The sequence below is a fragment of the Protopterus annectens genome, chromosome 2.part1 (assembly GCF_019279795.1).
Source record: "Protopterus annectens isolate FY-2018-M chromosome 2.part1, PAN1.0, whole genome shotgun sequence".
Lineage (NCBI taxonomy): Eukaryota > Metazoa > Chordata > Ceratodontiformes > Protopteridae > Protopterus > Protopterus annectens.
Window position 1 is genome coordinate 1,302,711,514 of NC_056729.1, and position 16,542 is coordinate 1,302,728,055.

Consider the following 16,542-nt stretch of genomic DNA (forward strand, 5'->3'; position numbering starts at 1 on the left):
TAATGGTGTGTGTAGAGACCGTCATATTCCCAGTGTTGTCAGGAAGGCCAAGTGGGTTTCCTGGGTATGGGAGTGTGGTGTGTGCCAGGCTATGAACCTGAAGGCAGTCTAACCCACTGTGTGTTGCACATGGAGAGGCTCTGATGCTTTGTGCAGTGCCACCAACCTGGGGTGTGTGTATCTGAGGTGGCTTTGGATACATTCCCCCTGTTCTGTTTTGGTGCATGTGTAGGGGATGACAAGCATGGTATCAGGAATGACCTGGCACTGATGGTGTGCACCTGGGAGCCTTGTACCAGGAGTCTGTTACTGCACGGATATTGCTGTACCCCATGCTAAGGACAGTTTCCACTGCATGCATCTTGAGGTTTACACTGCTGCTGTTGAGTAGCATTGCTATTAGTGTCCCATCCCGTGTGATACCTGTGTAGGTGGCTATGTAATGTCAGCCTTGCATACAAAGGCACTATGTGTGTAGCAACAGCCTCTGCCAATATACAATGGCCCATGGGTGACAGGTGCAAGCTGTCCCAAGCAAAGCAATGTGGCATGTCCAGCATGTAATCCCACACTGACAGGCATTGGATCCCCTTTGGATGTCACTGAAAGATACGTTAAGTGCAGAAACCGATGATCCTGTCTACATATTGTGGCAGCATTCATGGTGAGGGTGAGATGCTACTCAAGGCCAGGGTCATACCAGCCTGTGCCACAAGCTCAGAGAGCCCCTCTATGTCCCCTAACATGTAGTCCAGGGAGGTGCATCAGAGGTCATACACACTGGCACAGACAATGACTGAGTCATACTTCTACATGCCTTGGAGTGACCGCTTTGCTTGTGTTATGTGGTGGATCATAGTGCCCGACGGGCAGCTCAGCGTGACCGTCACCTTGTTCAGCCTGGGAGCAGGACCACCGTGTACGTGACAATAGAGGTACCTCATACAACTGTAGCAGGTGTGTTGTCTAGCCGTATGGCCTGACACTGTTTGGCACACAGGCTTTGTGAGCTATGTGTTGCATGTGCTCTGCTCTGGCGTAATGTTTGCTTGTGTGTCTGCTTTGCAGGTGTCAGCTGCTCAGGCAGGATGCTATTCTGAGAGCCCAATAATGTACCTGTGTGTTTCTGTGTTTGGATTGTGGTCGTGGCAGGTCTATGGGAGACTGGTACTGTATTCACTGTAGTATCCCACTCCACCTGACAGGGAATGCCAGTGCTGTGTAAACAGAGCTTAGCCCCAGTTTGGCTATGTGGTTGCATCTCTCACATGTGTTGTACATGTATGGGAAGGGAGAGGGTTGTCTGTGTACATGAGGCAGCTGTAACATTGCCACATGACTCACAGATTCACCAACTGGACCTGAGAGTAGATCGACAGGTGACCTTTGCACATGCTACCATAGCATTGTGACTCCCATACTAAGTAACGACACATAGGGCCAATGGGGAACAAGGTACTCAAGGTGACTATGTGAGGGTGTAGTGCTCCTGATTTGTTAGTGCTGGCATATATGAATGCTGTCTTGAGCAAATGTGAGGTAAGTCATATGCAATGTGTTACAGGCAAGCTACATGCAAACAGGACAAACAGTGACGTTCTGTCAAGTGACACATGGACATCAGTACAGTAAGCAACACAGATGTCACTAGGGATCCACAGAGGCACTGTATATCTGCACTGCAGGTGGAATCAGTGTTTCAGGAACATAACAGGCAAACATGCATACAAACAAAGCTACAGTCAGCAGGCCTGTATGTAGACTATGCTACAACAAACAAGGTGTACGACTTCCAGTATGTAACAGTGCATATATGCAGGCACTCTAAGCCAGTACCCAGACATTCCCAGGTCAGACGGGCTGGGTCCAGCCGCACCCCCACAAGTGTATAGACCACGTACCTTCGTAATGTTGAATAACTGGCCTGATACCCAAGTGCTCATACCTGTAATAATACACATGTCAAATAACAGACACTGAGCCCTCACTCAGCAGTTCCAGACTTAGTATGATGTATGCTACCTGTCCTGGCACCACAGTATCCTTGACATGTATGGACACTCTCCCTCCTGTCATAGTTAGTTCTGTGTTTTGGTGCTGTTATGCATGGTATGAGGTGTGACCTTGTAGTGCTAGTGTGCTCTTGTGAGCCTTGAACCTGTTGTGTAGTACTGCACAGATATCAACATCCTGAAACATCTGCATTGCAGAGTCGTGTGTGGACAGCATGCAACTCGCAGTTGACATGGCCATCATTGAGTATCAATATGTACATTGTTGTATCCCCTGTGCTACCTATGTAGGTGGCCATCCCTTCACAGCCTCACCACCAGTATGCAAAGATGTGCAGACAGAACACTGTGGTAATTACTATGGGTGTACAAAACAATACAATGACATTCATACTGTAACTGCATCAGGCATGCTGGTATATACCCACAATGCTATAATTACACTGTACTGTTGTCAACATCATACTATTACAATACGTCTATGTAGTCACCCTGTGCATCAGCACCATGTTAACCTGTTCCTGCACCGATTTTACAGATTGCAGGAGGTGGCACAGTTTCATCATATGCACAGGGTGTGTACCTGGTATGCCTGAGTCTGCCACTGATACAACCAATTGACATGTCTGTGTGTGTGTGTTGGTGAGGGACAGCAGTACAAGATGGGGCAATGTTGATGCAGTGTGTGCGTGTATGCGGTAGCCCTAGGTGTTATCACTTTGCATGTGTGTATGAATGCACACAGTCCCACCTCATGGCTGCCATATACAGGTGTTTGTGGACAGCCACAGACTGTACCTGCCAGGTCATACAGATCACTGTCTGTGGCCACGGACACGGTACCTGTGCCTGGCAGGGGTGCTACGGACCGTATCAGGTACCAAGCCAGACTGGGTACTGTCATCAGAAGCAGGTGTTTGTTGACTGGAGACAGGTCCCTGTTGGGACTGTCCAGCGCCACGTGCACGTGGTCTCCTGGGGCGGTCCGATGACAGCACAGACCCAGCATTGCTGGGGCTGCTGCTGGCACTATGTGAGCAGCCGCGGCCCTGTTGTCATCCGCGATGGCTGCCAGCTGCTGCTGTTGCTGGCATACGGCCACGTCGATGCCTCAACCATCCACCATTGCCCTGGCTCATGGACATATAGTTGTGGAACAGATCTAATGTGTCCCCCCAACGTCTGTCAATGACCTCGGTGAAGTTGCGGATGGCAGCCGCAACATCACGCATACTGTCACTCATGGCTGTGCGACATGCTCTCAGCTCCCTCAGACCCTGTCTGGTGTACCGTTCCATACGTGACTGTGCCTGCATTACAGCCCGAAACATAGCTGGGGTTGAAAGACCTCTGTGGGCATGTCTGACAGGGGCGGTATGCCCACGGATGCTCCCACGAGAACCCATGGACGTCTGCCTGTGTGGTACCGTGTCAGGGCCCTGGCCATGGCTGCAGTGTGGGGATGCATGTGCCACCGGTACCACATTACCCTGGTCAATGCCCACTGTATCCTGTCCATCACCTAGGGACATTGGTGACAAAGGATGTATTGGCAGGATGACTGTGCGCATTGATGGGGTCGACAGCTGTGTAGTGTCAATTGGCTGACCAATGACGGACCCTGGCACACCTACCTGTGCCATTACACAGGTATCATCATTATCACTATCCACAGCAGCTGATTCAGGTTCCCTGCTGCACGACACCAGAGCAGCACCAGAACCTGTGGGAGTAAGACAGGAAACACAGTTTACAATGTGTACACAATGCCACCACTGATGCACACATGCACACATGCACACATGGGCACATGCACACATGCACACATGCACACATGCACACATGCACACATGGGCACATGCACACATGCACACATGCACACATGGGCACATGCACACATGCACACATGCACACACCTCAGTATATGAGATATCAACCCACAGACACAAACACACCTGCAATCAAACACATAGCACTACTGCTTCAGCCTATTATTACTATTAGTATACAGAGTAGTGAAGGTAATGGTATTACACACTCACCAGCATGGATAGGCTGCCTTGCTGTTACACCAGAGGGACCTGCGGAAAAGAGACATTTATCGTCAGTGGGCACAACTGTGCCATTGATACTGTGGGCATGATACAGTTCAGTAGTGCAACAGTTAGCTTCCACAGGTGTACTGCAGATAATGAGGTTATCACTAATGCACAATAATTACCAAGATTACAGCTACAAATCGAGGACACACCTCACACATGCATAACCTAACAGTGTACAGAATGGTCAACTATACACATGGCATGTTACCTGCATGCTCTGTGTCCTGCTGCTGTGTGGCTCCAGCCTCCATCATTACACATGTATGCTGTTGTTGTTGCTGCTGTGCTGGAGCCACAACACTCAGGAGTAGTCCCTCCAGTCTGGTGAGGGGGGGATGTCTAGCCACCCCACCACCTGTGGCAAGCTGCTGCCTGTGGATATCCGACGCACGCTGATGGACATTTCTAATTAAATCACTGCAGTGATGGCGTACCTGCTCATATGTCCGGTTATGTGTGCCTATGTCATTTACCCGATGGACCAGGTCTTGCCACAGTGCAGCCCTCTCCTGCTGGTTCTGGCTGGTGCAGGAAAAGAGTACAGCGAAATCCTGCACCAGGCTCTGGTGTATCTCCTCCTCCTCTGCAGCGGAGTAGACTGGGTTCGCTGGTGAACCATGGCCCTGAAAAGGAGAAGGGAAATATGTCAGCAATATCTGTCAGCAGACTATAGCACACATAATACACATAATACTTGACTGCAGTGATATAACTTAGGCACCATATATAGCATCTGTCTGTCTATTGGGGATACACATGTACATGACCAGATATCAGTGCTCATCCGACAACTGTGCAACAGTACCTGGCACACTCCATACAACAGACTAGTATACTGCAGCAGTCAACACACTGTTTCAGGTACAATACACAACCTCACACTGCGGCTTTGAATCAAGGTACTGTATGGGGAACATTATCAGCCCATGCACTGCACACAATGCACGTTACATATTTCACTGGTAATGCACACTACTCTTACTTGCCATAACCCTACCTACACCACAGTGACATACAGGGTAACACAGCACAACATATGGCAATGTAGTATGTGTTGATCGCAATACCCCACACACCTGTCTCTGGCCTCACACCAAGGACACACACTACCATGACAGACAGACAGTCATGGTGAGCAATCACACCAGTACACAACATGCACCCAGTCACTAGCACACTCATTCCACCTCACATATTCCATTTGCAATGTGTTCATGGGTGTGCATTGTGTCCTAGGTAGGTAGTGTGCTTTTGGCCCTGGGCCTACAGCAGCATACTGTTATGCTACCCTGCCCCTTGTGACACATGTGTTATGATCGTACCTGCTCCTTACAAACAGTTAAACAGGGTGACTCATATGGCATATTACCTATCAGCATAACATTCAGCAGGGGTATGTCTGACATCTACTCATGGGGAGCCTTGCTTCTTAATTCTGTGTGGTCTACTACAGGGTATGTCATATCTGTGGGTAGGGTCCCATACCTCCACCATGTGCTCTATACTGCAGTGACAAGGACGACAGACATAGGTAATTTGTGTTGTGGATGTTGGAGGTGTTACCATGGTTGGTAGACAACTGTCATGGGTGTGACCGAACTATGTATATCCAGCAGTGGTAACCTCTATGTAGGTAGTCTGTGTGCTCTGTGGTGTTTGAGTGCATTGACACAGTTACTTGCATATGTCTGTGTCCTTCACCATATCTGTAGCTGTCATGGGAGGTACATACCGTGTAGGACATTGTGGGGTGTGGAGGGGTACAGTGACCTACATGTCCATAGCTGACACACCATGTCCGCTGACACATTCCATGTACAGGTATTACAGGACTAGTGTGCCACTGTGTATATCGATGTGGAGCCTATTGTACACTTGTTGACCCTGTTCCCCCCTGACACATGCAGTGGTGGGCAGGCATGTACATATGTGGTGGTTACTGGTGTCAGTGTTTTTGAATGGGGTATGGTACTCCAGTATCCACACTGGTGTTCACTCCATGCCTGTGACACCAGGCACCTGTTGCAAGACATCTGCACACATGTGCCTCACACAGTCTATATATGTATATATATATATATATATATATATATATATATATATATATATATATATATATTGATATATTTATATCTGTATATGGATATATATCTGTTTGTATATATGTATATATAATATGTATATATAGATGTAGATATATACATATAGATGTGGGGAGAGAGAGGGAGAGAGTGAGAGAGAGACACAGGGTGAGTGTGAGTGTGAGGGGGTGGGACAGAGAGTGAGAGATAGTCATATACAGACATATCTGTTGTCAGTCAGATCTATCTGTATATGTATAAGTCTCTACAGATATCTATATATGTATGTGTGTATTACATATATCTGTACGTACATATTCTACCAATCTCGATGTCTGTGCAGTAAGTGAGAACCTGGTTCAAGGCTCCTGAGAGCACACCAGCGGTACCAGGCTATACCCTGTATCATGCGTTTTGGCCCCAGGACTCGGGACAAAACAAAAAGGGGGGGGTGTGTCCATATTCATGGAGGACACACACACCTCCAGGTTAGTGGCAACACATGAAGCATCACAGACCATCCAGGTGCAGATAACCGTAGGCAAACCTGCTATACAACTGGTAGCATGTTACAGACCACCCTCCCAATCTCAGGGACCACAGTCAGCCTTCCTGTAGACATTGGAGGATATGAATGTCCCACCACACACCATCATATTGGGATACTGCGACTACCCTAACATACACTGGGTGCATTATTCTACCCCAAACACCCTAGCCCAAAGGTTCCCGAAATTCACTATGTCAAATGCAATGGAACAGCTAGTCACCTCTCCCACAACAGGAGATAATATACTAGACCTGATCATCACAAACATGGGGACAATGTGCTACACACTGGAAGTATACCCCTCACTAGTCACATCTGACCACAGACTAATCCCTCTGGATATACATATCCCACCTCCCCCACAACACAAAAGACTACAGTGGGAAACCTCTCACATGCCGACTTTACACGTCTTATAACTGAGTTGGTATCCTTAATGCCCACTGGGCCAGTGTAATCCACTTCCCACAATGCAGACACCTTCACATATGCTTCTACAGACATCTCCAAGAATGCATGGATCATGCAATCACAAATGAAACCATGACCCTCTCCACCAAGGGCAGGCGTCCTGTCTGGTGGACCCCAGCATTGAACAAATTGTATAACAACAGAAGGTAGCTACTGCACGGCAGAGCATACTTCCATAGAGCTACGGCATCTCTCATCAGCAGTAGTAGAAAGATAAGTTTTGTCGTACAAACATGCAAGGCCAACAATGAGAGGGACATCGCTATGGTCACTACAGATAACCACAAGGCCTTCCTCTGCTATGTTACACACCTGGGTGGGAACCCTCAGTTGTGTTCACAGTTAGTTCACAGTGACATACGCTACACTGAACACACAGATAATGCCAACAGTCTGGCAGACAGGTTCAGTGCAGGTTTCTCCTCTCCCTCACCCACACATGTGGAATTACTTATCCCAGCTGACTGTAACCTCCCTGTCATCTCAGATGTCCAGCTGGGAACCACCCTCAGTGGAGCTGTAAACACAGCATCAATGGGACCCAACGGTATTGCAGGTTGCATGCTACGTGAACTGCAAGAGGAGCTACACATGCACATTACATGCTATTCAGCCATAGCCTTACTACAGCATATGTACCTGGACACTGGCATACAGCAACAGTAGTCCCACTCCACACAGGAGGCACCTCTACAGACCCTGGTAACTACCGCCCCATAAGCTTAACCAGCCTGGTCTGCAACACTATGGAAAGGATCATTATGGTACCCATACACAGAGACATTGGGGACTTAGACACTTGATCCCACCCGGTTTGGCTTTGTAGAGGGCAGATCCTGCCTTATGAACCTGGTTGACCTTTTCAAATCAGTCACTACAGCCATTGCTGAGGGCACAGCGGTCCATACAGCCTACCTGGACTTGCCTACAGCATTCGACACAATACCGCACTCTGCCATCATAGACATGATCAACAGCTGACATGTAAATCCATATGTCACATGATGGGTTGCAAACCAGCTAACGGATAGAAACCCTATAGTCAACCTCACTGGTGCCATGTCAGACTCAGAGCCAGTCACATGTGGTGTCCCACAGGGCTCTGTCCTGGGACTGCTCATGTTCGCATATCATTCTCAGATGTGGAAGCAGACATGGGAGGGTAGTGGCTGACAATGTTCAAAGATGACTGCATACTAGGCGCCATAGGCGATACACCTGCTGACACATACATCCTACTGACAGGCCTCACGGACACCAACAACTGGTGCGGAGTCATGGCCTGACACTGCATGCCACGTAATGTATACTCATACCCTTTTGGACGGACAAGGTACCTACATATTATCACATAGACAATAACCCACTGAGTACAGACAAAGTAATCGGAGACCTGGTGACACTGTGCAATGCTGACCTCTCATTTGACACCCACATTGCCAAAGTGGTTGGATGGACTTCCTACCTTGCCCACCTTATCATGAAGGGATTCACATCCACATCAAAAGGGGTCATTGTACCCCTATACTCCTCCCTTATCAGGCCCATGACTGTGTACTATGCCCCATTTGGTATGTACCTCACCTGGCACTTGCAACAGCTAGGGGACCCCATGAGTACATCACCAGGAGGATCAAGGGTCTGCAACAACTGTCATATGCTGCCAGACTAACGTAACTCATGCTCTATTCCATAGCATACTGCCTACGTAGGGGTGATCTGTGCCTGATGTAGTAGGCCATGTCCAATCTGGTAGTGATGGACATGTTCCACCTCATACAATCCAAATCCATCAGAAGCACGACAGCTACGGATTTAAACCTCAGCACACATATGAATAGGACATACTGTAGGGACAGATCCATCACTAAGAGGCTTCCCATACTGTGGAACAGGATCCCAGTTCATGTTAGGCAGAGACCCTCACTGACACTCTTCATGTGCATTCTTGACAAGTGGATGGGAGATCATAGGTTTACAGCAGGGGTCTTCTCTGTGTCACTACTAGACAGAGGCACAGTAAACTAATGCTATTATGTAGGGGGTCTTCACTGTGTCACTACTATACAGAGGCAAGTTTCTAAATCTATTCTATACACTGTCTGCAGATAGCCTAGTACTAAACTATGCCACTGTGAAACTATATCTGTCTATGTATTTCTACATCCCTCTCTATCTATGTATACACATATGCATATTATATATATATATATATATATATATATATATATATATATCTATACATATATATATATATATATATATATATATATATATATATATATATATATATATATATATATATATACTCCTTTTAGTTCCACATATGTATACACACAGTAACGTACTGCTGAACACCCATTACTGTACAACCTACTTGTACATTGCACTACAACCTACATTGCTATGTGCACATAGCTACCGTCACATACATATGTATGTGGAGCCTTCAGTGACAGTTTCAGTATGTCCCCGTCCCTATGCACATCCTCATATACATAGATACAGACCAATAACACATCTGGAGGGTTCACAGTATGTAGAGTATTATAGTAGTACTTTACATTACCTGTGTTTGTTGCAGCTGTTTGTGTAGGCTTGCAGTTGCTTGGCCTGCTGTCAGCCTCTTTGCTTTGTTGTTTCAGGTTTTTTTCTTTCTCTTTCTTTCTTTCTTTCTTTCTTTCTTTCTTTCTTTCTTTCTTTCTTTCTTTCTTTCTCTCTCTCTCTCTCTCTCTCTCTACCTCCAGCGGGTGCAATGACAGTATTGCATGTGTGGACTGGGAGTACAGGATGCTTTTGTAGGTATCTGCACATGTCCATGTGATGGCCTCTGCACCAATTGTTAGCCAGCATTTACTAATTGCATGCAGCCTGTTGTGTAGTGATTGCAGTTCTCACTGTGATTACAGGACTGTGCTATAAAAGGTCTGTTAGGTAGGCGTAGCCCTTTCAGATTATCAGGGTGGGGACCATGCTGGTTTGCTGTGGACACTGTTCTGTGAGTGTAAGGGTTGGTATGTCTCTCATATTTCAGGCTGTGTTGTAGACACTGCAATGCATGTTGTTCTGTAAGCTGAGTATTCCTTCCTCCAGTGTCCTGTTCTCCGTGTGTATGTAAACTGACACCTACGACTAGTAATACTGTGTATATGGGTGTGTGTGCTTTCCTGTGGGGATTGTGGTGTAACTGGTATATAGCAGTGGCTCTTGCAATCTGTTGCTATGGCTTCAATATTTGGCCTTTACATTCACTCCTTGTATGCCTGCTAGGTGTCTTTCCTGTAATGTGTTGCTATGGCTTTCCTATTTTCCATTTACATTCACAGCTTGTAATGCTTGCTAAATCTGTTTGGCCAGCAATTCCCTATGTGTTTGTTGTGGTAGGGTGTTACTGCATGCAGTATGGTCTGGCCATGGTGTGGGCCTTGACACTTACAGGGTATTTGATCATGCTGCTGAGCAGGCCTCAGATACTCTCCGGTGCATCTTTTATCAGCCTCATGGAATGGTACATAGCAGTGGGTTACTCCAGTGACATATTCTGATACTCTGCAGTTGTGACTGTGGGTTATTTCAAGCATATGTATTAGTACACCATTTGTGCCGTGCAGGTGGTGCATACCTTCAGTCAGTCATAGTTACCATTGCATGTGTAGTTACACCTTTCTGCCTACTGTTAGTACATTTGACAGGGTGTCAGTGGGGCACAGTTGACATTTGTTTTCACATCAGGGACATCCCTGTAACTCAGTCACAGTTGCTATGTCTGAACTCTTAACTATTCAACTATGGCAGTGTTTATCCTGCTCTGAGTATGTGTGTGGCTTGCCAGATGCTACTGTGACATTATTACCTAGTAGCTACCAACTAGCATGACTGTTTCTCAGCACACAGTACTATTTTACAAATCCACTAGATTTGACAGTAAATATACATGACATGCTTTGTGTACTAGACTTGCTATATTCCCTTTACATTAATTCCTACTATTTTATGATATATTTCTTTCAGCACAATGTTCTTGTATAGCACTCATGGCTTAGTGGTAAGTCATGCAGACTAGTGTTTCCAAGGTCCTGGGTTCGAGACTGAGGGAGGTATTTTATTTTGCTGCTGAGAAAACTACAGGCCTTGTCATTCAGAGTGACTAAGGCACTTTTAAGCAGTTGTAAGCGGGTTAGCGCTGGTTTGCGTGGAGGTCACGCATGCGCACTGCCGCTTAGCTTCGCGCACACCCGCTTACTACTGCTTAAAAGTGCTTACTCTCGCGCACACCCGCGCTATTTTCTTTGAAAGAAAAGAAAATGGGGAGATAGGAAAGTGGTGAAAAAGGGGTCACAAAGAGGGTAGGACAGTAGGGAAACAAGCTCGGGTTTTGCAGGAGGGATGTAGGAAAGGCCCATAGCTGCCCATTTCTTCATCAGCAACAGCTGTGCATATGTTTGTAATTTGGTGTGAAATTTGAAACCTTCCACCCCTGAGAGAGGTGTGAGGACAACAATAATATTTGTTGTACAGCCAATTGTAATTGCCAGTTTACATGTCCAGCAGACATGTGTGCAAAATGGGCAGCTATGTATGGGGCGTAATTTTTTGTGGGTACAGAGTGCCCTTTTTTTTTTTTCAGGTGAGAGTGGTATGTCAGGTACAGGAAGTCGGTATAGCTGGGGAGGTAGGTAGGGGAGGTTAACAGACAAGACAAACAAGATGCATACAGGGGTGGTGTATGACACATGTGGGGGGGTTACACAATTGACGGGGATGGATGTTTGGATATCTCGAGCCCATGAGCCCACAGATGGCAACAGTGGAACTGAGATCCCCACCCATGGGCAGTTGCCACTGTGCCTTCACTGCCCAGGATGGGGCTGTGCTGGGGGCTGTGTAGGCCGGGCAGCAGGCACGCCCGTGAGTTGTGCCACCCATGCCTCAAGCTGGCGTAGGGGCCCAAGCACAGCGTGCCGGATCTCCCTACGCACCACAGTCCGGACACTACGGAGGGTGAGTGGATGTTCTCCTCCAGCCACGCTTGCAGAGGGGGGACGAGCCCCATCCCCTGCAGCGCTTCCACCTGCAGGTGGCACAGGGCCACCGGAGGAGGGTCCGGCCTGGGCACTACTGCCAGGTGCACTCGCCAGCTGAGGTGGGAGAGGTGGGTCCGCTGGAACCCGCCTTCCCTGTCGTCCTATGTTTTGCATTATGTTATGACAGTTTGGGTTAGTAACGTACAATACCATTCACAATTAGTTGTAACAGCATGCATTAGTATTCCCATTAACCAAACACCCATAAATTCAAGCCATTGAACAGCAAGCATAACACATGCATAATTTGAACAGCAATACACAATCCAACAACATGCAGGGTTGATTGATGGCAACAGGCCATCAGGTTTGGATGTATGAACAGGGCAGATGCATCAACGTACATGCAAATATGTATGAACCAACAGGACAAATGTCCAAGGGTGTTAATTGTGAATGCACATACCCATTTCACGTGGAATGGATTATTTGTGGTTATAGGGTAGGGTGAAGAAATATTTAATTAACAACTTCAAATACCTATACATATGCTGTACATTTCTACTAGCTGCAGATATATACACACTACAGGTCTGCCTACAGTTTCCTATGTGATAACTACTTCAGGTTGGTGATAGGAATGTTACTGCTACATCAATATACATTTCATATTTATTCATACACATTCATATCTGGCTCTGTTCAGCTACATCATCCTGCTACATTTGCTTTATATAGCTATAGACAACTGTGGATGTTTGGTATTTCAGACAACCATACTATCTGCATATTGCAGACTGAGAGCAACATATCCAGATTTTGGGACACACATTCCAGCTTCAGTACTGTTTTCAACACATGTTGCTGTTTGGTTCTGCCTGTCACATTCATTTCATTCTGTACTGACTGCAGTATACTTTATTCAGGAGTTATTACTACTTTATTGGTGGATTCATACCTCTTTCTCACACTCTCTCACTTGTTTTATTTTTACAATTCAGGATGGTACTTAATTCTAGGCTTTATTGACATGTTTTACCTTTAGTTATAACAATCCTTTCCAACAGTCTCACTTATGTCATGTTTCAGAATTTCAACAGGGATATATTTCACACATGTGTTTTACTCAGCTTCTGCAGCTGTACTTTTCAGCCTGCTGCAGGTTATGTACTATTATATTACAGGTGGGACATCTTTATTTCAGACTTGTTTCATTTTTATGTTTGGATTACAGGCTGCATCACACTTTTGTAATCAAGCAATACTTGCAAACTCTCTTACACTGTTACTTGCACATTTTATTAATTAGTGACTACACTGCACTCTTTTGCTAACTGTCATACTTATATATTTATTTACAGTTACAGGGAGAGAATTACTGACCTGCCTGGTGGCGCAACCGCACCAGCCTATCGCCATAGGCTCGACGGTTCGCAGAACGGACACCTGCAGCTGTAATATAAATGAAGTAATATTGGAATACACATCTCCATAATATCAGCTAGGTTAATTTCTTACATAAATAATTACATGTAACTTACTCAGTAGTGGGGCGTTGGGCATTTGCCGGGCCTCCTGGATCCAATGGTTCAGTTGGTCCTGCTTCCATCTCTTCAGGTCCGCATGGTGGTGACGGACCTGCTCACCAGTCCTTGGTATTCCTGTGGCACTGGTGAGATCATGTGCCAACCGGTCCCACGCCTCAGCCCTATATGCTCCCCACAGGACCTGGCCCTGCATGAGTTGGGCCTCATGATTATGGACGAGGAGCCAAACCATATATTTGGACTCCTCAATGCCCCACCTCTGTGCTCGGAAGCAACTACCCTCTCCTACACCTGACATCCTGGCTGCAAGTCGGTTCCACAATCGGTTATGCTGTGTATTCCCGCCTATGGGGCTTATATATGCCGTTTTTCCCGCACTTATCTGTGATTGGCCATTTTGGAATTGTATCAGCTTCACAAAACCTGCTTTGTCATGCTCCTCTTTCTATTCATTCCTATATATATGCTATTACTGCATTTCTAAGTGCAACTGTCATGGCTTAGTGGTTCAGTACTTTGACTATGGTGCATGGTATCCTGGGTTCGAACCTGGCCATTGCTTTTATATTTTATGACTGTCTACACAGGCTAGGAGGTGTGTCTGTGTAAAGGCAGTTTTGATACAGCTTGCTCAACGTTGCCCGTCGGTTAGCTTGTTGGCGGTGCGCAGCTCCGCGCAAACGGATCACGCTGGTTTACGCGTGGTTTGGCTGTCAGCACACATATTACGCTCAACTCAGCTACAGGCACACAGTTTCAGCGTGTTAAAATGCTGCTCAACCCCGGGCACTCATTTTACACCTATTAAACCACTGCTCACCTACGGGCACTCATTTTACACCTGTTGTAACACTGCTCACCTACGGGCACTCATTTTACACCTGTTAAAACACTGTTCACCTACAAGCAGATATCCTCAACTTGTTAGACTGTAGCTCAGCTATAGGCACATCTGCCATTTTTATTTTTTTTTTTATCTCACATTTCTTCAAAATACATGGCCCATTCCATTACATTTTACAGAAAATATAATTTTATATATGTACATATATGTCAGGGACTTGTTTTGTGCTTATTTCACTAAAAATAAAAATTGATGTTGTGGGGGCTTAAACCATGACTGCCTCCTCTTCAGCCGACATCTCTACCGCTACGCTATTGCTTCTTGGCTTACTTTGCATATTTAGTTCTTATATGCTTTTCCACTGACTGCTAACTGTGGCTAAGCGCCGGGCACGCCCGCGCAAACGAGCGCACTCATGGGCAAACATCTTTACAACTTATAAAAAAAGTATAAGATGTTCATTTATACATTTTATGTTCATAGTCTGTGGGGGCATGTTTTGGGTTGTGTTTATTCACATTTACATGGACTCTGTCATGGGGGTTTACTTTCGTGACTTTTACTCTTCTGGGGCGTGTCCGTTTGCAGGGCTCGCCCTACGGACACGCCCCCTACTGTCTTACATGGACCGTGTGAGCCTTAGGTGTGATTCAGCATGCCCTCATGCATATGCATGACATGCTGACGTCACACCGTTTAACTGCAGCCTCCGTGTAAGCCTTGTAGCTCTTACACGGAGGCTTTGTGAATCCTGCCCCTTATCTATCAGGAAAGATGGAGTAACTCTTCCTGTACTCTGTCAAATGGAGTTTGGATTGGGCACCTTTGCTTTGCTTTCTCTGCTCCTAGGGATTATATTATCTAAGGCCTCCTTTTCCTCAATGTGTTAGACAGTACTGCCAACAATAGAACAAGTGATCTCAATCTACATCAGGGAATAAATAAAACTAATGGAGAGAAGGGTCCATCATCCAGCACCTTCCCTTGTTCTGGAATTGACTTTGATTATATGCCAACTTCTGTGATTCCCTGTCTGCCTTCAAACATAGCTTAGACAATCCAATAGGTATCCTAAAACAAACTCCATCACTTACAGGTCTTACCCTCCTTGAAACAGTTGGCAGTTATTGGCAATTCAAATATGTTCTCTAGCCTAATAACCTTGTATTTCCTATGACTGCTATGGTTGCAGTGGTACTTACACTACTACCCACATCAAATGCAGTATAGTAACAGTGCATGGTCATGTTTATTCATTTGTACAGATAGCAATCAGTATGTATATATGCATATATATATATATATATATATATATATATATATATATATATATATATATATGCATGTGCATGTATGTGTGTGTGTGTGTGTGTGTGTGTGTGTGTGTGTGTGTGTGTGTGTGTGTGTGTGTCTGTGTGTTTGTGTGAAATCATATCATGAAAGGTAGAAAACTCAAAAGAGAGAAGCATAAAACATTGAATGCTCATAAGAATGAATCACAAAACATTGAATACTTCTCTCCCATCAAAAAATATATATAAGTCAGTAAGGTCCAGCTACTAAACCAATATCCAGTGTCATCTTGGTACTGATACTGTTAGGTAAAGGGTCTGGGCTAACTTATTGTGTGGGGTTAGGCTTAGTGTTAGAGGCAGCAGTAGGGTTAGCGTTACAGGTACAGTTAGCACACGTGCCACCTCACTCGTGTTTGCTAATGCTAGCAGTAACCCTAAACCTACCCCAGATCCTAACCCAATCACACACATTATGTTACTAAAAGCACATTCCCTAACAGTACCACTACATAAAAGAGGACAGAACACACACAACACAAAATGTACAACACTGAATCTCTCCCCTTAACAAACCCTTACTCAAACCCTAACCACAAACAGTTGCTTAGTCACACCA